Here is a 24,355-nt window from a genome sequence, read left to right on the forward strand (position 1 = left end):
TGGCTCATTGGACTTTGATAATTCTAGACATGGGCTTCCTGTCCCTAACAGGTGGGCCAATTAATTGTAAACTGATAACAATGATAAACCAAAATTATCTTATATATTTTAAGAGTAAAACCTGCACAATTTGAAGCAAGTGACAACTTTAAACTATTATGGTAATGAAGATGAAAATACACAATACACAAAATTCAAAGACACTTTACTAATTTAAAATTTATCTTTTTGAACCGTTTATAAAGTACATATATAAAAAAAGGTATTATTGCCGAACTTTATAAGGTAGGGAATAAAATTTTGTAAACACATAGCCAATGAAGTTAATCTATTTAAATGGGTATTTTTTAATACCCAAGGTACTGTGAGAAAGGCTGGAGACTCACTCTCAAGGAAATGTGATATTCCACACTATGACCCTTGATCTCTATGCTATCCCTTAACCGTTCGCTGAAGGAGTATGGGGTGTACAATAAACCAGCAGCCACCGACAGCAGTAATAATAACGAAAATCAACTGGGCCAAGTGCTGCATGGCCTTGCTAAGGTGCAGTGAGGAAGTGCACCTCTGACACTCCCTCTACTCTACTACTCTCTACTCAGGCTACTCAGGTGACGAGTAGGCTACTCATCACGCGTGATAAACCTGAGGTATCTGGTGGTGATAACACTGAACAAACAGGAGGTTAGAAAGAATGTGGGACAGGAAGCACGAAGAATGTTGCAAGCACCTTCACCCAGATCCATCCACCCTCTTATCCTGACACGGCCTCTCCGCTATTCACCTATACACTTATTCGTCGACAAATACTTCCCAGATCCTGCTAATAACCGCACAAAATTCCTCTTGGTTATGAAATCGTGTCTCGTTCCATATCTACACACTAACCCCAATCACCTAAAAGATAATAACGCGAACGTGGGTCATCGTGTCAGTCTGGTAGTTGTGGAGGCCAGCTAAGGCTCGAGATTCAGTTAAGTTCATAGACAATGTTGGAGGGAAGGCCATCAATCCCATGGTGGACGCGAGGAGTTCTATCCCAGCCGTGGTGGAGGAAGGGTGCGGCTTTGAGTGCTCTAGAAAGTTGTGAACTTGTGATCCAGTGACTTTGATGGGTGATGGACAAGATGATTCCAGTTCTTTTCAGGTAGCAATGACCAGGAGACAACAACGGAAAAATGTACGCAGAGTTAAGTGATGCTAACAGTGATGAATGACCACAGAAGTGTAGTGACTGACCACAGACGGAACCTGGGTTTCAAAGATCTATACAAACTCGGCAAGAAAATCCCACCTCCTGAAGTATGCAACAGGACCACATACAGCAAGAGGCACAGAATAATGGATGGAAGCGGCTGCTATTACCCTCAACATGTCTACTAACTTTTCATCAGAATTTGGAGTTGACCATTCAACTGGCCAAGAAATTTGGTGAATATTAACCATTATTTAAGGAGAGTGTTCACTGGCCCTACTTAACGGTTGGGACAGAAGAGGCAGTGGAACATTTAACGACTGACTGATTTAAGACTGTTTTGGTTACTCCTGAAGTGGGAATAATCTACACTAAGTTATTGTTTTCAAGTATCCGACATTGATCCTGAATTTCTTCATCTCAACATTGAAAGTGTTGTGTGGGGCCAAGAGGAACATTGTATGTGGCGAAAAACGGTCAGTGTTACCCTCTTAAAGGACGAAGCTCCAGAAAGACTTTGTTCAAGGACAAATACTTTGTACACAGGAAAGTGGCGCAATATATTGAGTAGCCTATATTATGCATGAAATGTTCTCGTTGGGGACATACGGCTTGGAAATGCCAGTTTGACCCCAGATGTCGGTATTATGATAAGTAGTATGACTTGCGAGAGTCAGGATTGACAAAGGGGAAAATTTTTTGCCATCTTGCTGCAATTGTAGAGGCATCCATAATGCTGGTTCCTCTGTGTCCCTTACTTGTGTAAAGGAGGAAATATATATGTTTATCTCTCAGAATGTTCGGTAATATGTTTATTGCTTGTGATGTGTGCCTATGTATGTATTAACACGATGTACTGAACGGGGTGAGAATAGCTTGAGCTACCTCATCCCTTTGTGTGTATTTTACCTCAATAAACTTATTTCAATTTAAATTTTCATTTCTGTGTCCTATGAAGCCCCGTGTGAGATTCCAAGCCGGCACCCATAAGCAAGGTAAACCAAGATCCGAAGGAAGGCAAGATCACACAGCAGGAACAAGGATGACACAGTGGAAAGACAACGACAGCCTCAGACTAACGTTTGGGAGAAAGACACGGTGACGATTAAGGATAGCCTAGTGAATATCGAAGCCACTAGGGAAGCCACTTTCCTAGGGGGAAACGAAGCCGAAAAGTGTACTCTCAAGGTGATGAGGTGCAAGCTAGCTTTGTGGATTCAGAGGTCGGTACACAGATCTTTGAATACCTCAAAAAAGTTCGACAAGAGGATTAAAGCTCTAGAAAAATTAGCTATGGCAAACAGATGCGGTGTAGTGTGTGTGTGTAGCGTAATATATATAAAAGAAAAATACAGAACTATACACAACTATACTTGTTCCACAGCAGCAGGAACTCTACCTACTGTGAAAGGCAGAGCGAGCACAAACTCGCCACGTTGAAGGCAAGACTGATCACTGGGCATACAAAATTACAACTACACGACCGAACAATGTTGACACGATAAACTGCATACCAGAACACGAGAGTGGAAGCTGGAGATCAGAAATGACAGACGTCTGGAAAATCAGCACAAGAGTCAAGTAAATGGAACGAACAAGAGGAAACAGTAGTGGCAAATACATCCGAAATTGAATCCGTCTACTCTATTAGAATATCGCATTTTGACACCCTCTTCCCCCAAAAAATATACACTGAAAATAATTTGCTCGAAAAATTGACAGGTCCCGTTTTCTATTCGTGGGTCCTCGGTTCGGTTCGGACAATTTAATTCCTCAGTATAGTGACGTTGGGAACCCTCAAAAGGACGGGCCGAGTCACTAACTTGGAAAGCTAATACAACGAGAAATATGAGGAACGCAAGACATTGCACAAGTGACCAGGAGACAAAGGCTTGCTCTTTAATACGGAGCTACTGCTCGACCCTGTAAACAAACCGAGTACATACCGTCTCCAACAAACTAACCCCCCCCCCCTTCCAATAAACAACATCAGCCGTCTTCAGGTTCTAACAGACGTGACGGGATCCACAACAATGCCTCAACCACAAGCAGGCGACGAGTCACAATAACGTGGCTGAAGTATGTTGACCAATCCACACACTAGAAAATGAAGGGACGACGACGTTTCGGTCCGTCCTGGACCATTCTCAAGTCGATGGAGAATGGTCCAGGGTCCTCAACCACAAAGTTAGCTTGGCATCACCGGATATGCCCCCAAGACCCAACCAAGTTCACAGACCTTTTATATGTCTCCACGAACTAAATTACTCTTAGAATTAACACAAAATTCTTCCACATTTCCCAGAAGTTTATGACATCTTGATTCTTAACAATCATGATTACGATAAGATAGTCCAATGGTGAAGGAGATAAGCTCCTACCATTGAAAACAAGCGTCAGATAAAACTCGCTTCTAATTAGTATCGATAACGTTGTGGAATGACTAACAGCAGTCCCCAAAGTTCTGACTCAAGGACAGTATCTACACACAAAGTGTGTGTTGACAACCTCCTTAACTTCGGTAACCTATTAATAAAGTTTCACATCTATAGAGGCATGTTAACTTTATGTAAATTCAAGACAATGCTCCACTGTCCGTCCCCCTTGACCTAGACGGATGTAATACACAAATGATAAAGGGTTTCCAGCAATTCCAAGTGTACTTTTTAACCCTGAAACTTCTTAAATAAATACCACTTTACACTAATGACTGACTTCTCGTAAGGGTATTATGACCACAGACATGAACAAATCCACAAGGGCTGTGATGAGGGTTCGAACCTACGTCCGGGATGATCCCAGACGCGCCAAGTCGACTGCACCACGACATGGTTAAAGAACTGCAACCTTTTGTTGCAATTTTGTTGAATTTGTTAATTTGATGCATCACGCTATTGTGATTTGTGTGTATACCACAGCCATCTTTTCTTGTTGGTTTCAAGTATTCGTAAGCTGATAATTTCACTCATTGCCACTGTATAAAAAACATGGTCAAACTAAGTTTAATGAAATCCTAAGCTTTGTTAGCAGCATAACTAACTAAATGGGAGTTAGACAGCTGCTACGGGCTGCTTCCTGGGGGTGTGTAACAAAAAGGGGGCCTGGTCGAGGACCGGGCCGCGGGGACGCTAAGCCCCGAAAACCTCAAGACAGCTTAGGGATTAGCAGTACAAGAAAAACTTGCATAATGACCCTCAAACTTTTGCTCAAATCTAACCTCTTCAACAGCCCTGGTCTGAAGGTGACCTGTGAAAGCTTTATAATCTCGATACATTTTATTTAAATTCAACAACTTTAAAATAGCCACCAAGAAAACCAGAAAGGACTAGCCTCGTCAATAAATTATTATAGTCCAACGAGTCAAACTCTTATCACACGTCATGGTCGTATTGGTTAGTCGTAAAAATCAGCAAAATTATTTACATGCTGGAGCGATAAGAGTTGTGCACAACCAGCAAAAGATTAAATTCGATTACTAGGTACTTTTCTAACATTTTAAAACGCATTTTTTATGGTGGACGACACCCAAAGTTGAGCTCATAGGAGTTTGAACCTTGTATCCCCCGTAATATACATCAATTCTCTATGATTTTATTAGCATATTGTTCGGTTATTTTTTCGGTGTGGATTTCTTGGTAAGGGGGGGGGGAAGAGAACCCCTTTCTTAACCCCCTCAATCAAATCTAGAACTGCAGTTTTGTCGCGGTTTCTCGAGACGGGGGCGAACTTTTCATCAGAGTGCAAAAACAATTTTGTTTCCCCTATAACCTAATTTTACAAGAATATTCCAAAGTATGGTAAAAATTCCAGTTTTAGTTACCTATGCAACAAACTAACTTCATCATCTCTTAAAACAAGTATTTCCTTGTAAAACTGGATTAGAGAAAAATTAGGCAATGGTGGCAAATCTCCCATGCTCTGTCTACCTAGGCTAAATTAACCCGTCACATTAGACATTGTCTTGTATATTCGTTACTTTTAATTGTCAATTCTGTATTCCCACATCCCAACTAGCAGAATGTGGCCCCAACGACGGAGGCGGGACCCAAGACAAGTAACTCATCCTCCAGCTCCCAGATTCCCATCACACTTAAGAAATGGTTAATTCTGCCAACTTGTTCAAGGCTTTTCTTGGTGCCAATCACTAAAATCTAAACCTGCTAAACGGACCTGCTCCGTCTTCACTCAATCTAGCGCCCCTCTCCTCTCTACGATAAACTAACTATACAATCCAACCCCGCGGCTGTTTAATCACTTTCCGTTACTAATCCACTCCACGCTACCCCGGACAACTTACACCCATCACATTCCTAACCAATATAGTAGTTGTTGTTGTTGTTTAAGATTCGTTACTTGGAACAAAAGTTCCATGTAGCACGGGCTATGGTGAGCCCGTAACGTACCTGGCACAGGGCGTGGCAAGTAGCACGGGCCATGGTGAGCCCGTAATGGACTTACCTGGCAAAAGATTGGTGATGTGTGTGAACCAATATAGACAGTAAACGCATTTTATAGTAAAAAAAATCTATACACCATACCCCCCACTCCATAGGGTCAGTCTTCCCTGTGGTGTAGTGAAGGTTAAGTGTCGTCTGGCTTCATCAAAACTTGTCTGCTGTGCCCAAAATACTTCAATCTTCTGCTCTAACTATGAAGCAATCACAGCCTCTGAAGGATGCAGCTCACTTTCCACTACCTAAGCACTTTCTTCGGGAGACCATCCCCCCCCCCCACTCCGCAATCAGTATTAATCTTAATTACCAGGCACTGGTAATAGGACTGACAACCCTGTAGTCACTTTACGGGCTATTCATGCCCGTGCCACCTCTTGGGTGGCTTAATCAATCAATCTCACCTGTCACACTTTTATTCATCCCCCCCCCAGTACGTCGCGTGCTTCATCTTGAGGTAATGAAAGAACGGGAGAGTGTCGCGTGAGTGAGTCAGAGACCTTTGGAAGAAATAATTATCTTTTGTGTTAAGGAGCCTTGACAAGAGATGTCAACAGCTGCACCTTCAGCTACACCATCTGCCCTCCTGCTCTAGCACCTGCTGATAGCCAAGTAGTCTTCGTCACCGAGCAGCACCTCGTAGTTATCAAAGAGCTGGGTGAAGGTCAGGTGATAAAACCTCTTTTGGCCTTTTATAATTTGCATTGTGTCCCCTATGAATACTTCACTATCATGAGTCATACGCATTTTATATAAATAATTATTATCTTAAGAGGTTGTTTATAACCATAACATTGTGTTGCGAAGGTTACAAGATCGTAAGTTGTTTAATAAGTGTAAACAAAGCAACCATGATTATGGGGAAACATAATATGTACACGTTTCGTTTCTGAGTAATAATTAAATATAGTCCAGGTTCTTCTGTTTGGCATTATTACGCCTCACAAACTTAAACACACATTGTGTACACTGCCTCCCTCTCTCCATCCGTCTATCTGTCTGTCTGTATCTTACAAGCATTGCTTCGTTTTGTTGGTCAAGATTCACAATCGACTTGAGAATGGGCCAGGACGGACCGAAACGTCGTCGTCGTCCCTTCACTCTCTAGTGTGTGGTTTGGTCAACACGATTCAGAAGGCACGAAAATATTTGCGTTTGGACTTGGATGTCTAACCTAACTTTTGCTTCAAGCACTGAGATCCTAGATATTAACATGGCACCTTGCAATCTGTTCCACTCAGTAAACCTAGTAATCTTAGGTTGACACATTCAACTGTGTTGGGGGGAATGTTAGCAAGTTGCACACTGGTCGCGAAATTAAAATATACAACATTCATACGTCACAGTTCTCATTTTAGATCAAATATAAATACAAAATTTCGACCTGAAAAATGAGGTTTGTGCATCCCACTTTATACGTATATCTACATATATGTATGATTGTGTGTGACCTTACGTTTGTACTAAACTATGTGCCAACACTAAGAATCAACTTTTGCTGTTCTTTAGTCGCCGTTCATATATCACATCTCTTGCTTCTTACACTCTTTGAAACTATGTAGTCAGCCTCGACTAACTTTGATTGTAATTCATTCGCCACCTCCCCGCTCCTACACTGGACTTCCCGCTCATAACTTGGCGTCTACTTGGCTTGTGTGCTCGTGCGTGTGTGAACGTGCGCATGTGTGTGTACAGGCGGAAGAGGAGGGAGGCGGGAGATTTACGAAACTGTAGGAGGGAGGGAGGCGGGAGATTTACGAAACTGTAGGAGGGAGGGAGACAGGAGGGAAGGAAGGGAGGGAGGGAGGGAGACAGGAGGGAAGGAACGGAGGGAGGGAGGGAGACAGGAGGGAAGGAACGGAGGGAGGGAGGGAGACAGGAGGGAAGGAACGGAGGGAGGGAGGGAGACAGGAGGGAAGGAAGGGAGGTAGGAGGGAAGGAACGGGGGGAGGGAAGGAACGGGGGGAGGGAGACAGGAGAGTTGATGGAGGGTGGGGCGGGACGTTTAGAGGTTTTCCCTGAAGACTTACAATTGCTGGACTGGTGTGTCTGGTGGGAGGGAGGGAGGGAGGGTACCACCCACCCTGGCAACCCGTCCTCTTACAAGTAACGTCGCTTTTCGCTCGTATGCACTACGGCCAAAAATTACCATACTAAAAAATATTAATTCATTTTCCAAATGAAAATGAACCCAAAACAGCAAGTTTTGGGTCCTCTGGTAGGTTAGGCGAGGAGCAAGTTTTCCTAAGGTTTCAAAACTTGGTGAAAACTGTTACTCTAACCTAACAGACTAAGCCAGAGGACCCAAAACAGAAAACGGGACAGTACGTCACTTTCGCAAGTCGCTTCCATTTTCTAGTTATTATTATTAACATCTTTATTGACAAAAATTAATTACAATTTACCTAATCTGAGTATTTCAATTAAGTGTTATCAAAGTGAGGATAATGCTGGTATTCACTGTCACACAGGACAGGATCATACACAAGACGATAGGACAATACTGTAGGCTGAAGCACATACATATCATGGCTACAATCGACTACATTAGACAATAAACACGTTTCTATGGACGAATATGTAAAAACTTTCTATTGTGCACTGCCATACAAGGGCACGGAAGGGTTCATAATAGATGCAATTTAAATATAAATAAAGTTGTTCTTCATGGACAAGTAAATTTTGGATAAATTGATAGGATGTCGTCCAGTACACCAGATTCAATAAAATAGTTACACAGTTGGTGGTACAATAAAGGCCAGGAGGTCTTAAAATCTTTCACGGTTTCACATTCAACAATATGTTCTAGTGAATGTATTAAAGGTTTGTCACGGAATTTGCAATCTTGAATATTCTGGTAGTGGCTAGGCCTCACAAACCTGCCAGATGTGTCTATAGCCAAGGCGAGAATTCGTACAATGACTATCACATTGCCTGGCTATTCGACCCCCCCCCCCCCCTCCCCTCAAGAAAAGACACTACCTTAAGAATACCCCACAACCAGACGTTCAGAGCACCACCAACCTGACAACGCCAGGGATATCCCTGGGATTACCAGGTCATTAGCACAAGACGTGATGCACCAGCTGACTTTGGGGGAAGAGGGGAAGGGGGAGGGGGAAGATTCCCCACACTCACCTGTCTTCTGTAAGACAGCAGAAATGATAACACAGCTTTCTCCTGTCTCTCCACCCCCCACAACCTGTCATACTCAACCTCATAAAATTAACTTGCAGCTCAATCATGACCTGTCATGGCTAGAGCGATAGCCGTCCCTCTGGCTCGCTATGAATGTCAGAGTAAGAGGTTCCTCGCCCTCGACGCCCCGGATCATAGGGGTTAACTCTTGAGATGGTTTCCTGCTTTCCCCTTGTGGGGAACTGACTGCTGAGGCTTATCGAGATCCTCCTCGGCCGACTACTGCTCCTCTAGATGCCACCTACAGCAAGTGCACAACTCCCAAGTACGTGGAACATACCTGAAGTGCGTTCTGGGAGTTGTCCTACTCCAAGCCCGGCCCGTGACCGGGTTTGACTTTTGATAAATTGGTCCAATAGACTTAGTGCAGCCCGCAAGCCCACATAACCACTACAACCCGGCTTATCCGGCACTTCTTGCCGGAACGTGTCTAATCTAATTATACAGTTCACTTTTGTACCGGAAATATTTCTCATGCTTGCTGGCAGAGCATTGAATAGCCATCTGATGTACATACAGTGTCGTCAAATCCATGTTATTAAATGATAAAATACATGAAATCCTTGCACTGTATCCATATTTCCCTTCTAGTGGAAGAATGACACGCGTGCCTAATGAAAAACCTACGTAATATTAAGGCAGCGTCTAGGATGCTCTCGGACGTAGTTTCGAACCCTCGTCACGGCCCTTGTGGATTTGTTCATTCAAAATTACTTCTAGTTTAAGGGGAAAAGTTCATTTTTAGCCAAATACCAATAACAGTAAACCCAGTCTACCTTTCTGGCAGAGATAATAATAATTTATTTATGAACAGTACATACATAGTTGCAGTTACGGTACAAACATTGTTAGATTTAAAGATAGAGGTAGTACATACAATACCTAAAGCCACTAGTACGCTTAACATTTCGGGCAAAAGATGATCAGAGTACTTTACAAATTCTTAGAAATGTTATCAAACATTTTACATTATTATCATTGTTATCTCGTGGCCTACTACGATAACGCCTGTGTCACTTCAACAGTCTCTCATCCACAATGTGATCTTAGTAATATTCTTTACTGCTACAGTCAAACTAAGGCAACACAATACGGGCTCAAATCTTCAGTCTTATCTCGTGTCAGTTATCACATTCCTGAAGCTACGCTGCTGCTGCTAGTTCCTTCACGACACACTGGGAAGGGGGTAAGGGGGCAACGTGTCTTGGACCACGTCTCCCACCCCCAAACTACACCTCCCCCCCCTTCTCCTCACCCTATGCTTCACCTTCCCCCCCCCCACCCCCCACTAAGCTACACCCTCCCAACCTAATATACATCTCCCCCTCAAGATATCACGATCAGATACCACATAAGATGGCCCACACCTCTTCCGACTTGCATGATAACCCCCCCCCCTTCCCCACACACATACTCCCCCATACACATACCGATATCTTTATTTCCCCCTCCGTAAAAAATGCAGTGGATTAGCCTAACTAAATACAAAACGTTAAAACACGCTACCCACCAAACCTACCGGAGCCGATACTCATTAGTCCCTATATGCGTCAATATTAAGGGGTTTTTACGTTCCTTAAACAACCACAATTTGTACGTCCGGTGTCGACTGCGTAAGAATATTTAATGTGTTCAATAAGAGGACGGGTTGACTGCCACACACAACCACTATCTCTAAATCACTAAATCTGCGCTCAGCTACAGCGCAGCAAATACATAATCTATAGTACGAACTAGCAGCCAATGTACTAAAAACAGGAGTAAATTTACTAGAGCTTAAAACCGGCTTTTGAAGCACTTTAAAGCCTCACAAGATAAACAGCAAACACTTCATGATAGTGTTTGCTGGTGCGCGCGCGTTAGAAATGTATATGTGGTAGACTTAATAGAGGAAAAACAGACTGGTTAGAAAAGCGGGGTCCAAGCGCTAACAGCTCAACTCTGCAGGCACAGTACAGTAAATACAGTAATCTCGATAACCTGCTGGAGGCACAGAATGAGGTGTTTAGAACTTCAGGTTGGGCCTGATCAGGTTGGGCTGTGCAGTTACCCGCGGGACTGCAGGTTCCAATCTTGAACACTCATTGCATAAACTCGGAGCAATAACTGGGAGTCATCATCTCCACACTATAGTAGTACAATATTCTATCGTTGACCCTTCAGGCCTACCGGCACGAAGTACACCAGGAGCTTTGCAATATATTATCAATCTGTGTTTTCGAGGATATCCTCATAATGCCTCCAATGTCCGCCAGTGTAGTGTGGATCACAGACTAGCCTATACCCGACAGACTAGCCTATACCCGACAGACCAGCCTATACCCGACAGTATCACTATATAACCTATGTGACACTAAAAATTTCGATCTCACAGGATAGTTAGTCAGAGCGGAGCACGTGATCACTAGCCTGCTCTGGTTATCAATAAAATTAGATCAGGTTAGTGGAGGCCAAAATCCTCCATAGTGATATATTAATGTATAATAACCGGAGCCAAGGGCAAGAGTGGAGGAGATTTGTAAGGGGGAAGGGAGGGGGGGGCACACAAGGGGGGCTAGTTAGTTCCCAGATATCCCTGACAGCTATAATTACACAGTTCAAGAATATTATCGTTTCCAAACACGTCCAAATTAAGAAGTAGTATTGAATATTGAAGGGAGTACTGAACGGCCGCAAGTGATCAGCTGCAGCAGATATACCCGTGCAATCTCCACCCTCTGTAGACACGACACACGCACAATTGAAAGCCAACCCATACTACGGGACACTAACAACAGAATGCTGGCTAAATACAAAAATATAAATTGAATATGTCAATCAGGGAACATTAAATCCAACCCCACCGCCTTGCCCTCATTATTTGAGGCCTGGGCAATGACCGGGCCGCGGGGACGCTAAGCCCCGAAACCAACCACCACCACCAATTCAAGGTATGCCCACCGTCAATGCCTTTAGAGCACTGCCTAAGACAGGTTCCCCCCAACCCTCCGTCTGTGGCGACCCTCAGAGAGAGAGATGAAGATTAAGCCATCCAAAAGGTGGCACGGGCATGAATAGCCCGTAAGTGGTAGCTCTTTTGAGCCATTACCAGTATCAAGAGCTGATACTGGAGACCTGTGGAGGTGCGACTACACCCTGCGTGACGGGAGATGTCTCCCGTCTGTGGCGACCCTCCTTAAGTCCCCGTGGCTATACGCACACCGTGCTAATGTGCGACCTGGCAATAGTGGGACACGAGACACTGCCAGCGAGACGTGACCAAGGTGGCCAGCCTCTAACAACGACCTTATGCCCTTTATTTGGATAGTTTTATTCATTCATTCATTCCAGCATGGGTGAAGGGGTAGATGGAGAGGGGCAGGTGCGGGCAGGGGCAGGTGCGAGCAGGGGCAGGTGTAGGTGTAGAGGAGCAGGTGCGAGCAGGGGCAGGTGTAGGTGTAGAGGGGCAGGTGCGAGCAGGGGCAGGTGGAGAGGAGCAGGTGCGAGCAGGGGCAGGGGCAGGTGCGAGCAGGGGCAGGTGTAGAGGAGCAGGTGCGAGCAGGGGCAGGTGTAGGTGTAGAGGGGCAGGTGCGAGCAGGGGCAGGTGTAGAAGAGCAGGTGCGAGCAGGGGCAGGTGTAGGTGTAGAGGAGCAGGTGCGAGCAGGGGCAGGTGCAGAGGGGCAGGTGCAGAGGGGCAGGTGCGAGCAGGGGCAGGTGCGAGCAGGGGCAGGTGTAGAGGAGCAGGTGCGAGCAGGGGCAAGATAATGCGGTGCCTCGTACCTGCCAGCACCATGCCACCAGACTGTGGGACACAACCCTCGCAGAATACAAACACATTACATACTATTAACTACAAATTCCACACTAGAGCATAGAACAACTAAGATCATGAAACTGGGCAGAAATTCCTCAACTAATCTTCAGGTGGCTACTTCACTCCGTCTCGCCCCCTAACCCCCTACCCCCCCCCCCCCCCGTCTTCCCCTCGTCATTCTCTCCCCCCTCCTCCTCCCCCATCATCTATCATCGCCCTTGCCAGAGTGGCTGCGCCCCGTCACCTACTGCGCATATCCTCCTCCTCCAGCAGCAGCACTTACCAAAACCATTACAAATCGCAACTCTTGAATCGGCTCATGGCGTGAAAATGCGTTAAACCTTACCAGTATCCACAACTCTGACACCAGCTTAACATTAAAACTATTCAAAGTCTAGCATCGCAGAGATTAATTTTACTAGTTTGAGTTGCCTGGTCACCGCCTAGTACTGCATTAGCCGAAGAGTACAACACCGACCATCATTGATAGCATAAGGAAGGCACTCCCAAAGGGGCACCCTAAAAGGCAACAGCTACAAGTTCAACAAACCATAAGGTAGGGCACACAACTAAAGATTTTCACCCATAGGGTTATAGACCCATTGAAATCGCCCACCCGCCGAGGCACTATAAATACCAAAAAACATTGATTTAGATTAAAATTCAGCTGGATAAAATACTCATGAGTAATGGGGGGGGGAGGGTGGACCTGTCAAGCCGCCAGCATTCTGCCCCCCGTCGACACCACTACACAGATGGTACCATTCTGCCCCCCGTCGACACTACTACACAGATGGTACCATTCTGCCCCCCGTCGACACCACTACAGAGATGGTAGCATTCTGCCCCCCGTCGACACCACTACAGAGATGGTAGCATTCTGCCCCCCGTCGACACCACTACAGAGATGGTACCATTCTGCCCCCCGTCGACACCACTACAGAGATGGTACCATTCTGCCCCCCGTCGACACCACTACAGAGATGGTAGCATTCTGCCCCCCGTCGACACCACTACAGAGATGGTAGCATTCTGCCCCCCGTCGACACCACTACAGAGATGGTACCATTCTGCCCCCCGTCGACACCACTACAGAGATGGTACCATTCTGCCCCCCGTCGACACCACTACAGAGATGGTACCATTCTGCCCCCCGTCGACACCACTACACAGATGGCAGCATTCTGCCCCCCGTCGAGGGGCCCTCTGGTAAATTCAGATAACGAACCACTTTCTGCGACCACTACTGCCACACGCCAGACAGTTAAGCTTTCAGCGACTACCGCCGGTAACTTACCTAGAGTGAAGATGAAAGCTACGAGTGTATATGCTGCTGCTGAGCCCGAACGAGTCACGTCACATGTCCAGTAAATACCGGCTTCCAGTGGCAAAGAAGCTCTTTCTTGTCGAGCCCCCGCTGGCCCGGGCACTCCAACGCCTCTTCCAGCGACGCTGCGACTTGTATTTACACTTTAACTAGACTTCCACTGAGCAAGAACTCTGGCCACTGCTGGTCGAAGCAAGTGTCTCCTTAGTGTGGGAGCCCGGTCGACCAGCCGGACGGGGCCCCCCGCGGTTATCGCGACACGCTGCTTGATAATCACTGCTATCTTGGCCTTTAATCTCTTACCTCGGTTATTACAGCCGGTATGTTGATAGACCTCGACCTCCCGACCCCTCCTCCCCCACCAAACACTTCACGTCTGTTTGATGATCGCCGCTTCAGCCCCTCATCGCACAAGATGCTGCCTCCACCTTCCCGAGTCTATACCCTCCCCTGTTACAATACCTTAATACAGAATTAATAAATCGCCCAATTAACTGATAGCCTAAAAGCTCACGATAGGTAGGCCTGGAAGCTTGATCCAATTGGGCTACAACAAATTATTAGATATAATTATCAATTTGAGGTCATGACAAAATTTGCAATCTTCGCGTTATGGCACGAAATAGTATTTAGCAATTGTTATATATTTCGTCAGTGAATACATTTACCGTCTAAGTCTCTTGCAAATTAGTCCGAATGACACGGAGTGAATTTCATTAATATCTGGCTAAGACTGCCATGCAGGTGTGGTATTGCGCAAACTGTTCGACTGACCACCATCACAAGGTAAACCACGAGGGGGCAGCGACGACCACGAGGGAGCAGCGACGACCACGAGGGAGCACCGACGACCACGAGGGAGCACCGACGACCACGAGGGAGCACCGACGACCACGAGGGCTGGTGGAACGATCAAACAGCAAGAAGAGTTGATGAGAAAATAAAGTAGATTTTGCAGACAGAGATGCGGGATATTTACCTACTACACAAGTACAGCCAAGACTACTGACGCTAAAGTTAATGGGAATAAAATAGAATGCTAACCCTTCAGGAAAAAGGCGTAGAAAAGATAAATAACCTTTTCAAATATCTGACGGAATCTATAACGGAAATGAAAGCTTAGGCTACATAGGCTAGGGTCCCGGTAGTACAGTCGGCTTCGTTTTCGACTAGATCAACAATTAGTGGAGGCCCCAACAAATTAGGTGATTTGTTGGAGGCCAAACGAATCACCTCATTTGTTGGGGGCCAAACTGATCTGTGATGACGGCAGATTTCGTGGAAGATAATCCGTGTATAAGATATTTGAATGGTGTAACTAGTAGAGAAGACACGAGAGAACCGAGTTTCAAATGCACTGAGGTATGATAACAGCTCTTGCTTGCAGTTTCACTTTGAACGTTAACTGACAGCCCTTATGAACCCTAGAATTAGAAAGGTAGTGTGTGTGTGTGTGTGGGGGGGGGGGGGGGGGTGAGTGAGTGAGTGCGTGCACATATACACTAAAAAATAGTGACCACAGTTTTCAACTTGGTCCCTTTCGGGTCTGGAGAAATGTAACAAGAGTGAACGAACATTAATGGAATGTTGAACTCTTAAGCAATCCGCCAACTCAAATCACTCGCTGACACATATATATTACATTAATTATTATATATATATATATATATATATATATATATATATATATATATATATATATATATATATATATATATATATATAATGTTAGTTTATTATCATTCACAGTTAAAACAGACAAATGAGCAGCACCAGACAAGCGAAGGTGTTTAATCTAGAACAATAATTCAATTACAAAGTGTTTTTCGTCTCCCAAGAACTAAATTTGTCCTTTCAAAGACTGTCCCTGTTCCCTTTTGCCTAAAAACCATCAATCACAGTCTCTAACCCAGCGAGTACTTTCCCTGTATGTATGTATGTATGTATGTATGTATGTACGTACGTACGTACGTACGTATGTATGTATTGCTATCAGCGTATGGCCTTAGACCAACACAAAACCTTCCTAGGAAGCTCTCAAACCGAGGCGATTGAATTCCACCTCATCTCAAATTGGATTCGCCACCTGAGGCGCCACTCACCTCCACGACACACCTGCGGTTCTAACCGCAGCTATGCCACTTACACCGTCACCCACCTGGGCCGTCACCCTCCATGGTAACTCAGGAGCTCCCGAATAACCATGAACCGTAAGTGTGAATAAAGGACAACAAAATCGAAGTTTACCTTTGTGCACCCTGCGGGAGAGGGGTAGACTGCCACCACCTGTGGGTACTGCTGCCACAACAACAATGGCACCCGTCAAATACCCTGATAAAACACCAGCCCCGCACCCACAAACACGCCTCGCCTTGACTGACACAAACACGTGAGTATGTACATATACAGGCGGGCACACACAGCCACACACGCACACACACCCGTATTTTCCTCAAACTACAAATAATATTACAAGTTAACTTGAGTTTTTGTGGCGGTGTTGCTGGCGACGATCTTCAAGTCTTTCCAGGAACTGAATATCTTATCAACAGTCGCGTAGCTCACAGTGACTCAAATATTTTGACGAAAGTTAAACAGCTTAAGTCAAACTAATGTACATCTTTCAATTTGCTCACCTACTAAGGACTCTGGGGACTGGGGGGGACGAACTGCCTTGTTAAGCGTTGTAGTCCTCTAGTGTATACTGCTAAACTGTAGCCAGAAACATGGCGAAGGGGCAGAGGTGCACGGGGACCTTATCTGATAACACACGCCAGCGAAGATAAGGGTCGTGAGACCACCGCTAAAACCTTACTAAAAATTTTTGATAAGTCACCAAAAGTCACCAGTGAGGAGTAGAATTAACCTACTTAAAATTATCTGTTAGTTTAAGGACCTGCCCGAAGCGCTGCGCGTACTAGTGGCTTTACAAGATTGTAAATACTATGCTATGTATTCTCACAGACCCAATGTACCTTCTTGTATATAAATAAATAAAATAAATAAATAAATAAATAAATAAATAAAATAAATAAAGTCGGCGAAGCTCCTACACTGGGGGCAGCATAGGCATGCACACAACTACACCTACAACCATACCCACACCTACAACCACAACCACACCTGCCGTTACTATACCACGGTCTTTCATAACATTACTCAGCCATCTTTGAGTCATACTCCCCCACACAACCACTGTACGAAACGACTGTGAGGAAATAGTTTACATATACAGAAATAATGATGTAAATTTATGCAATGACGTTGATAATACATTGAACTGCTTGTATTACTTTAGTCAGGTATGATAAGCGCTTTTAAAGTTTTGACGTCATACCCCTGTTTATGACGTCATGTGCTCAACAGGTCACGTGACATCATGTAGTCAACTACGCATGACATAGCATGACCTATGACGTCACGCATCACCCAACCCACCTATGACTGGGTTTTACCAAGTCACTCTTGATGCCTCAGTGTAAGGGTGCTTGACCTTGGCAGTCTGAACATTCCAGCTCTCGTCTATTTGAAGGCCTAAAAGTCTGACCAACAGTAAAAAAAGAAAGTAGCAACGATCTCTCAGGGTAAACAGGAGCACCAGACGACCTCGACATTCCTCAGCAGTCAACCTGGTCAACGGGTACAAAGATTTTGGTGCAACACTGATGAAGCTGACCGATATACAGACAAATCACAATAGCGTGATATATCAAATGAACAAATCCACAGCACGGAAACATCCCGTGCGTAGGTTCGAATCCTCTTCCAGGCCCTTGTGGATTTGTTCCCTCGAGTGCTTGGCTTTGTGACGGAGTTACCGTGTTAAGGCAATCGACCCGTTTGGGCACTTCTGGCATCTCTCGCAAGTCCTCTGCAGCATGGAGTACCGTTTATTGCTGGCCATGTGTACTGCACGACCCACGACCAATAAACCAGCCGTGCCAGTACTACAACAAGTGGTCATACTCTATTTAATAGAAGCTCTACCGTTCATGCTAATTAACGTTACTTGTCGAAGATGCGCTGCAACGTTGGATTTTTATATAGTCTTTTGTGGCGCATTTGGGTACGCTAGTTTTTACACACGTTCCGTTTCTTCATGTACAACACAATCCAAATAATGTTCTTGCCAATTTCATAATACAAAATTCTTGAAATCATAATTTGTTATAAATTTCATATGAAAATTTATCAGTGATACGAGGTTATATTTCCTTAGTCTTTCCTCACAACTCCTCCCTCTGAGAATGGGGAAGAAATAATGGGTCACAAATCCTTAATTCTACACACATGTTCAACAGTAACTGCAGACCCGGTTGCAAGTTTACCCGACTGATCGTGCTTCAGGGAAAACAGGTAGAACAATGCCTGATGCAAGAGGGATAGCTCTAAGCTTGCAAACAAATCAGGAATCATCTACTCCTATAAACACCTGCGGAAGGGGGGGAAGAGACGAAGAATCTGTTGAATTTTAACAAAAAGGCTATAACACAACATGGGGGGGGGGTATCGTGGATTATAGACTCTACTCTAATGTTCCAAGGAGGCTCTGAAACGCACTTAATGAGTACACCAGTTTTTCTTGGAACTACCATGTTGAGCGAGCCGGTCGGCCGAGCGGACAGCATGCTGGACTTGTGATCCTGTGGTCCCGGGTTCGATCCCGGGCGCCAGCTAGAAACAATGGGCGGAGTTTCTTTCACCCTATGCCCCTGTTACCTAGCAGTAAAATAGGTACCTGGGTGTTAGTCAGCTGTCACGGGCTGCTCCCTGGGAGTGGAGGCCTGGTCGAGGACCGGGCCGCGAGGACACTAAAGCCCCGAAATCAAGATAACCTCAAGATAACCACTGAATTAGAGTAAAAGTCTTGCTCGCCGTGTAAACAGTTTGAAAAGTAAACAGTAGAACACTGGTGAACACTAATGAATACTTGTGAACACTGACAGTGGGCTTCAAAAATTGAGGCAAGTTTGAAGTTGATGATAGGAGCCCAGACACAAGGCATGAAGCATGCCCCGGCTCGTATTAGTTCCCCTCACCTCATGTGAGGAAACACAGCCACATTCCAGCCCACATGGAGGGACAGGTTGACTTGTTGTTGTTGTTTAAGATTTAGCTACTCGGAACTATAATATCCATGTAGCACGGGTTATGGCGAGCCCGTAAGATTGATTGAAGATTAAGCTACAAGATGCGGCACGGGCATGCGTAGCCCGTAAGGAAGAAGTGGGTTGTTGTTATAGATTCAGGTACTCTGAACAAGTTCCAAGTAGCAGGAGCTATGGTGAGCCCGTAGTGGACTTACCTGGCACAGGAGCGGTGCTGTCAAGGAGGAGGGAGGGAGGGATAAATATATAGTGAGAGAGGGGCAGCAAGAGAGCGTTACAGCCCCGCTCCTGTGCCAGGTAAGTCCACTACGGGCTCACCATAGCCCGTGCTACTTGGAACTTTTGTTCAGAGTAGCTGAATCTAAAAACAACAACAGCAGGAGAGGAGAGACGGGAGCTTGAGTGACCAGCTGTGGAGGTTGTGGGGTGAGAGCAACGAGTGACAGGACTGAGTGAGGAGTTACAGGAGTGAGTGAGGAGTAACCCCAAAGTATTACAGGTAAGTGCATACTCCCTTGTTCAGAACCAACATATATACTGCCTGTATGTTTATATTTAGTTGGGACGTCTTTATCAATTATTAATTAACTACAACCTGAAGTCAAACATTAATCTTCCCTCTTTCATTCTCGGGTGACTTCCGTATTAATGATGTATAAATATATTAATAATTCTTGAAGTTGCTGACAAACTAAAATTGTTAAGTTAAACTGATCACTCCCCCCCCCCCTGGGGCTACATGATCACCCTGGGGGGTTACGACCGTGCTGGCGGAATGGACTCAAACCTCTAACTACGACAACGAAGCTAATCCGCAAGATCAGGATGTACAAACCTCTTATCCTATAATCTAATCCTCTTAGTAACACAGATTATGATTATTGAACTTGCATTCTTCCGCTCACAGGGTGGGTACGATCCTGTAATAAGTTAAACTACTTTTCAAATATTTAGAGCTGTTGTTGAAGTTGTTTAAGATTCAGCTACTGGGAACAAAACATTCCAAGTAGCACGGGCTATGGTGAGCCCGTAGTGGACTTACCTGCCACAGAAGAAGGGCTGTAACTTGTATTTAGAGCTATTGAGGGATATAAACGGATAGTAGGCGTTATCAGAGGGGATATTAGCATAATTTTTCAACCTATCAAATCTAAACTCTTAATATAAACTGGACAAATTTAGATTCACCAGACAAATAGGCCAACACTGATTTAGCACGAGCTGCAGGCGAGAGTAAGGAAACTCCGTCATGCAGCTCTTTGTTAAGTTTACCAATAGGGATCAAATCAGACAATCCTGTCTTATTATATTAACAGTTAATTTGTTCCATAAATCAACCACCTTGTTCCCAAACCTGTATTTACCCATGAACAAATCCACAAGTGCCGTGACGAAGATTCGAACCTGCGTCCGGGAGCATCCCAGACACTGCCTTAGTCGACCGAGCTACGACAGGGTTAAATTTGATGCATCACGTTAGTGTGATCTCTGTGCGTAAGTCTGTATTTACCCAGGTCTATCTCGAATCTAAACATATCCACTTAGAACGCTATAAACAATGGTTATATTTTGGAAGTATGCATTAGTTGTAGGTACCTGACAGGTACCCGACAGGTTGTAGGTACTGCAGCACCACCAGGCTGTGATTCACACGTCACGAGTCAAGTAGCCACGTCCAACAGCCTGGATGACCAGTCTAGCTACAAGGAGACCTGGTCTAGGACCGGGCCGCGAGGATGTTGAGCCACGAAATCATCTCAAGGTAACCCCCCCCGCACGGTAAGGTTGCCACAGGCTAGTCACAATCTTTCGCAAATGTGTCATTATTGACGTCACATTTCAAACAATGTCCACGTGAACACCATTACGTTTAAAGCAATTAACCGGCAGTGTCTGGCATTAATGGCTGCCCCGCCTTACCCAGCGTTTAAGCTGTGTTCACCGTAAAAATATAATGAACATTATACAAAACGGATGAAGGCGCCTGTCGATGCACTCTTCAATTCTTATATTTTGTTTATTATTTATATATATTATATATATATATGTATTATATATGTATTATATATTTATATATATATATATATATTATATAAAAAGGGGCCAAAAAATTCCGGATTGCATTACGCTAATCGGCTCGGCCATTAACTGTTCATAATTCCGTAAATACCGGTCATGATACAAGAACTGGTTTAAATAGCGAGCGACTTCCTGTAATAATAATAATAATGGAGATTATGCAGTGTTGCCCGAGCAGGACAGGACTACACACGCTTGTAAAGAACACCGTACACATGCACATGTAAGCCACTGCGGGTTCCTCACTTTACCTTCATACCACCACTTGCACAATATTCGGCACGCCATGCACACACTGCAAGGCACACTAAACACCTGCCACGGGAAAATACAACGCTTAAAATGCTTACACTGCAAAACAAAAATATTAGTATTGACTTCTACGCTAAAATAACAACCCGTCCTCCTAATAGAACGTGGCATTTTGACGTATACTCTACCTACGGCCCAAAAACTGTCGTACTAGAAAATGGCAGCGGCTCGCGAAACTGACCGTCCCAGTTTATGTTCGTGGGTCATATGGTAAGTTAGGTTAAGGGCACTTTAGTACGACAGTTTCGTGACGTTGGAAAACCTTAGGAGGACGGGCTGAATATAACCACCAGCCCCTCGGAGACCTGTCTTACTCCACGTGGTGGGAGGGAGTCTTGTGATCTAAGACTTTTGAAATCCTCTGTATATAGCATAAGCGATACGGGAGCAGTATGACATTGAATTTACACTCTAAGCCTATTGTAGTAACGATGGCTTAACTTTACGTACAGTGCTAACAGTATGATCTGTTCAGCTCACATCACGAGAGACCAGTACTGGAATATACAGTCCGTTTCCACACTCCATTTAAAACGGGAGGACAAAAAAATAAATACAAGTAAAAAGTTTTATCAGAAGACCGAGTCTGACACATACGGGTTGGAATGTGAAAAAAGGTAGGAGGGAACTTGTCCTCGCAACACTAGAGCGATGAGACTCGAGCCTTTAAAAGCTTGTCGTAGAGTATATTAATACTTATGAAAGGAGTGAAGAACTTGAAACTGGAACACTAATTTCCACATCGTTGTGATTTAAGCTGTATAGCAGCGTCCGGTTCTAAAACCATTCAGCAGAAGAGTAAAGCTTGGAGACTGTCATATCTCTATCCTACCAAACGAGTCCTCCAGAACCCTGTGGTGAACATCTTAAGCATCATCAATATATCAATATCAATATAAAAAAATAAACTTGCAAGACCTTGGCATTTGATTTGGTTTATGTGACAAGTTCTGACGTCATAGTCGTATATAAAGTACACGAGAATTCAAAAATGATTTCACCCATTTCCAGTACACGTTTAACTGCTGGGAGCAAGACGGGAAAGAGCATCGGCATCTACATTCACTGAAGGCGCCTCAAGTTTAAACACTGCCAAGACCACCAGTATCCAGTAAAGCTGCCAGATGACAAACGTGGTGCGCAGGTCAAGCCAGGAATGCCGGTGAAGGGAGGCCGCTGCCAGACCTCCTCACAAATATGAAAGTACCCACCATTTCTCAGGTCACGAGCCCAAGGACGGTCTAGAGTCACCAGTCTCCTACCATTAACAATAATATATAGAATATTCATACATCGTCTGTGTAGGTAGCTACTCCCCCCCCCCTAACCTACTAAATAACATGGTGGAGATCATGGAATACTGTTGGAGAGTTGAAGGCTGTCTTTAATTTTCATGTATAAATCCCCAACGTCAAAATATGAGGCGCTATAAATCCCAATTGCTCGCAAAATTAACGGGCTGTCCCGGTATCTATTCGTGGCTCCTCTGTTAGGCTCGCACACTTTAGTACATCATTTCTGTGACGTGATAACTCTAAAAAGAGGACGGGGACTGCAGGGAGGCCCGACCCGCCTGACCAGACGCTACGTGCTAGTAACGAGGTCTCGCCTCCCCCTCACCCTTCTCCCCCCCCCCATCATTCCCTCCGTGGGTTAGTAAAGATATAAATATAGCCAGAGCTATAAATGATAGGTGACGTCAGGTCATTAACTTTTGTAGACCTGCCCACGTGCGTGCAGCTGCCCGTTCTCACGATATGACGACCAACAAATTTAGTTTTTTGCCTAACCAGAAGCGTCCGAACATAGCCAAAACACTTTACCTATCGAGGCTGTATTTTTTTTTCCAGTAGTAGTAGTAGTAGTTCTAATATTACGGTTCTTTTTATTTCACGAAAGTCCTAGTTTGGTTTTTATGCACCCCATACCCATCCTGCCAGCGACATTAGAACAGTTAATAAGCGGCACATTGTAACTCCTCTCAAACAGTACATCGCAATTTGACGTAAATCCCTTAAGGCCAAAAACTGACGTACTAAAACTCATAACGCCTAGCAAAATTGAAGTAATGACCGGTTTTCTATTCGTGGGTACTCCGTTAGCTTATCTTAATTTAATACATCAGTTTAGTGACGATGGGAACGGTCGAGAGGACGGGCTGGATAATGGGCTGGGGAACCTAATCCCAAAATGCCTTTACCCAAGCCGTTCCAGTAATTTTGAGTTACTTACATACTTTAACATGTCAATAGTGGTCCCAGTTTATCAGCCTAACAACAGTGACCCGAAAACGTCCAAACACTGAGTGATGTTTACCAACCCACACTAGAAAATGAAGGGACGACGACGTTTCGGTCCATCCTGGACCATTCTCAATCTCTCTCTCCTCAATCGACTTGAGAATGGTCCAGGACGGACCGAAACGTCGTCGTCCCTTCACCTTCTAGTGTGTAGTCTGGTCAACTACACAACACAAACTCAATTTGCCACTTAAAAATATTATCATTTTACCTACCCAAACAACGCACCAACCCAAGCAACCCTCCTGGAACCCATCTAAGTAAATGCATAAAAATTGCCAATATTACGGTACATTAATTTTGAATAATTCGTCACATTTCAACAGATTGCTTAATTCAGTAAAAAAAAAAAAGCAATGTGGGGGCGCGATTAGGCGAGACGACGGGTTGAATCTACAAGGTCATGCGGTCCGTAGAAGTTGTGGGGGGGGGGGAGATAAATTTCGGGGATTTGTGATCCAGATTAGTAAACTAAGAGGACTTTAGAGGAAGGTGAAGCTCAAGTTTGTGCGTGATTGCGTGTTTTCTTATCAGAAAGAGCCATCATCTCCCAGATGAAGGCATTTCCTGTTTGTTCATCCTGGGCTTGGTG

The 24,355-nt window shown here is 44.7% G+C and overlaps 1 protein-coding gene across 9 annotated transcripts in view; it reads right to left on the bottom strand.

Annotated features, from left to right (window-relative positions):
• Positions 1–24,355, bottom strand: part of LOC138350766 (epidermal growth factor receptor kinase substrate 8-like) — an 83,859-nt gene that overhangs the window by 32,494 nt on the left and 27,010 nt on the right. For 2 of the 9 annotated variants that reach the window (XM_069302104.1, XM_069302098.1), the window contains exon 1: positions 16,601–16,719. The exons of 2 other annotated variants lie outside the window; for them this stretch is intronic. The gene's annotated coding sequence lies outside the window, so the exon portion shown is untranslated. Of the gene's footprint in view, positions 1–13,934; positions 14,194–16,211; positions 16,235–16,600; positions 16,720–24,355 lie in introns of those variants that run through there. 5 more of the 9 variants (XM_069302105.1, XM_069302100.1, XM_069302101.1 and 2 more) reach the window with 5 other exon arrangements.

The sequence above is a fragment of the Procambarus clarkii genome, chromosome 47 (genome assembly GCF_040958095.1).
Source record: "Procambarus clarkii isolate CNS0578487 chromosome 47, FALCON_Pclarkii_2.0, whole genome shotgun sequence".
Lineage (NCBI taxonomy): Eukaryota > Metazoa > Arthropoda > Malacostraca > Decapoda > Cambaridae > Procambarus > Procambarus clarkii.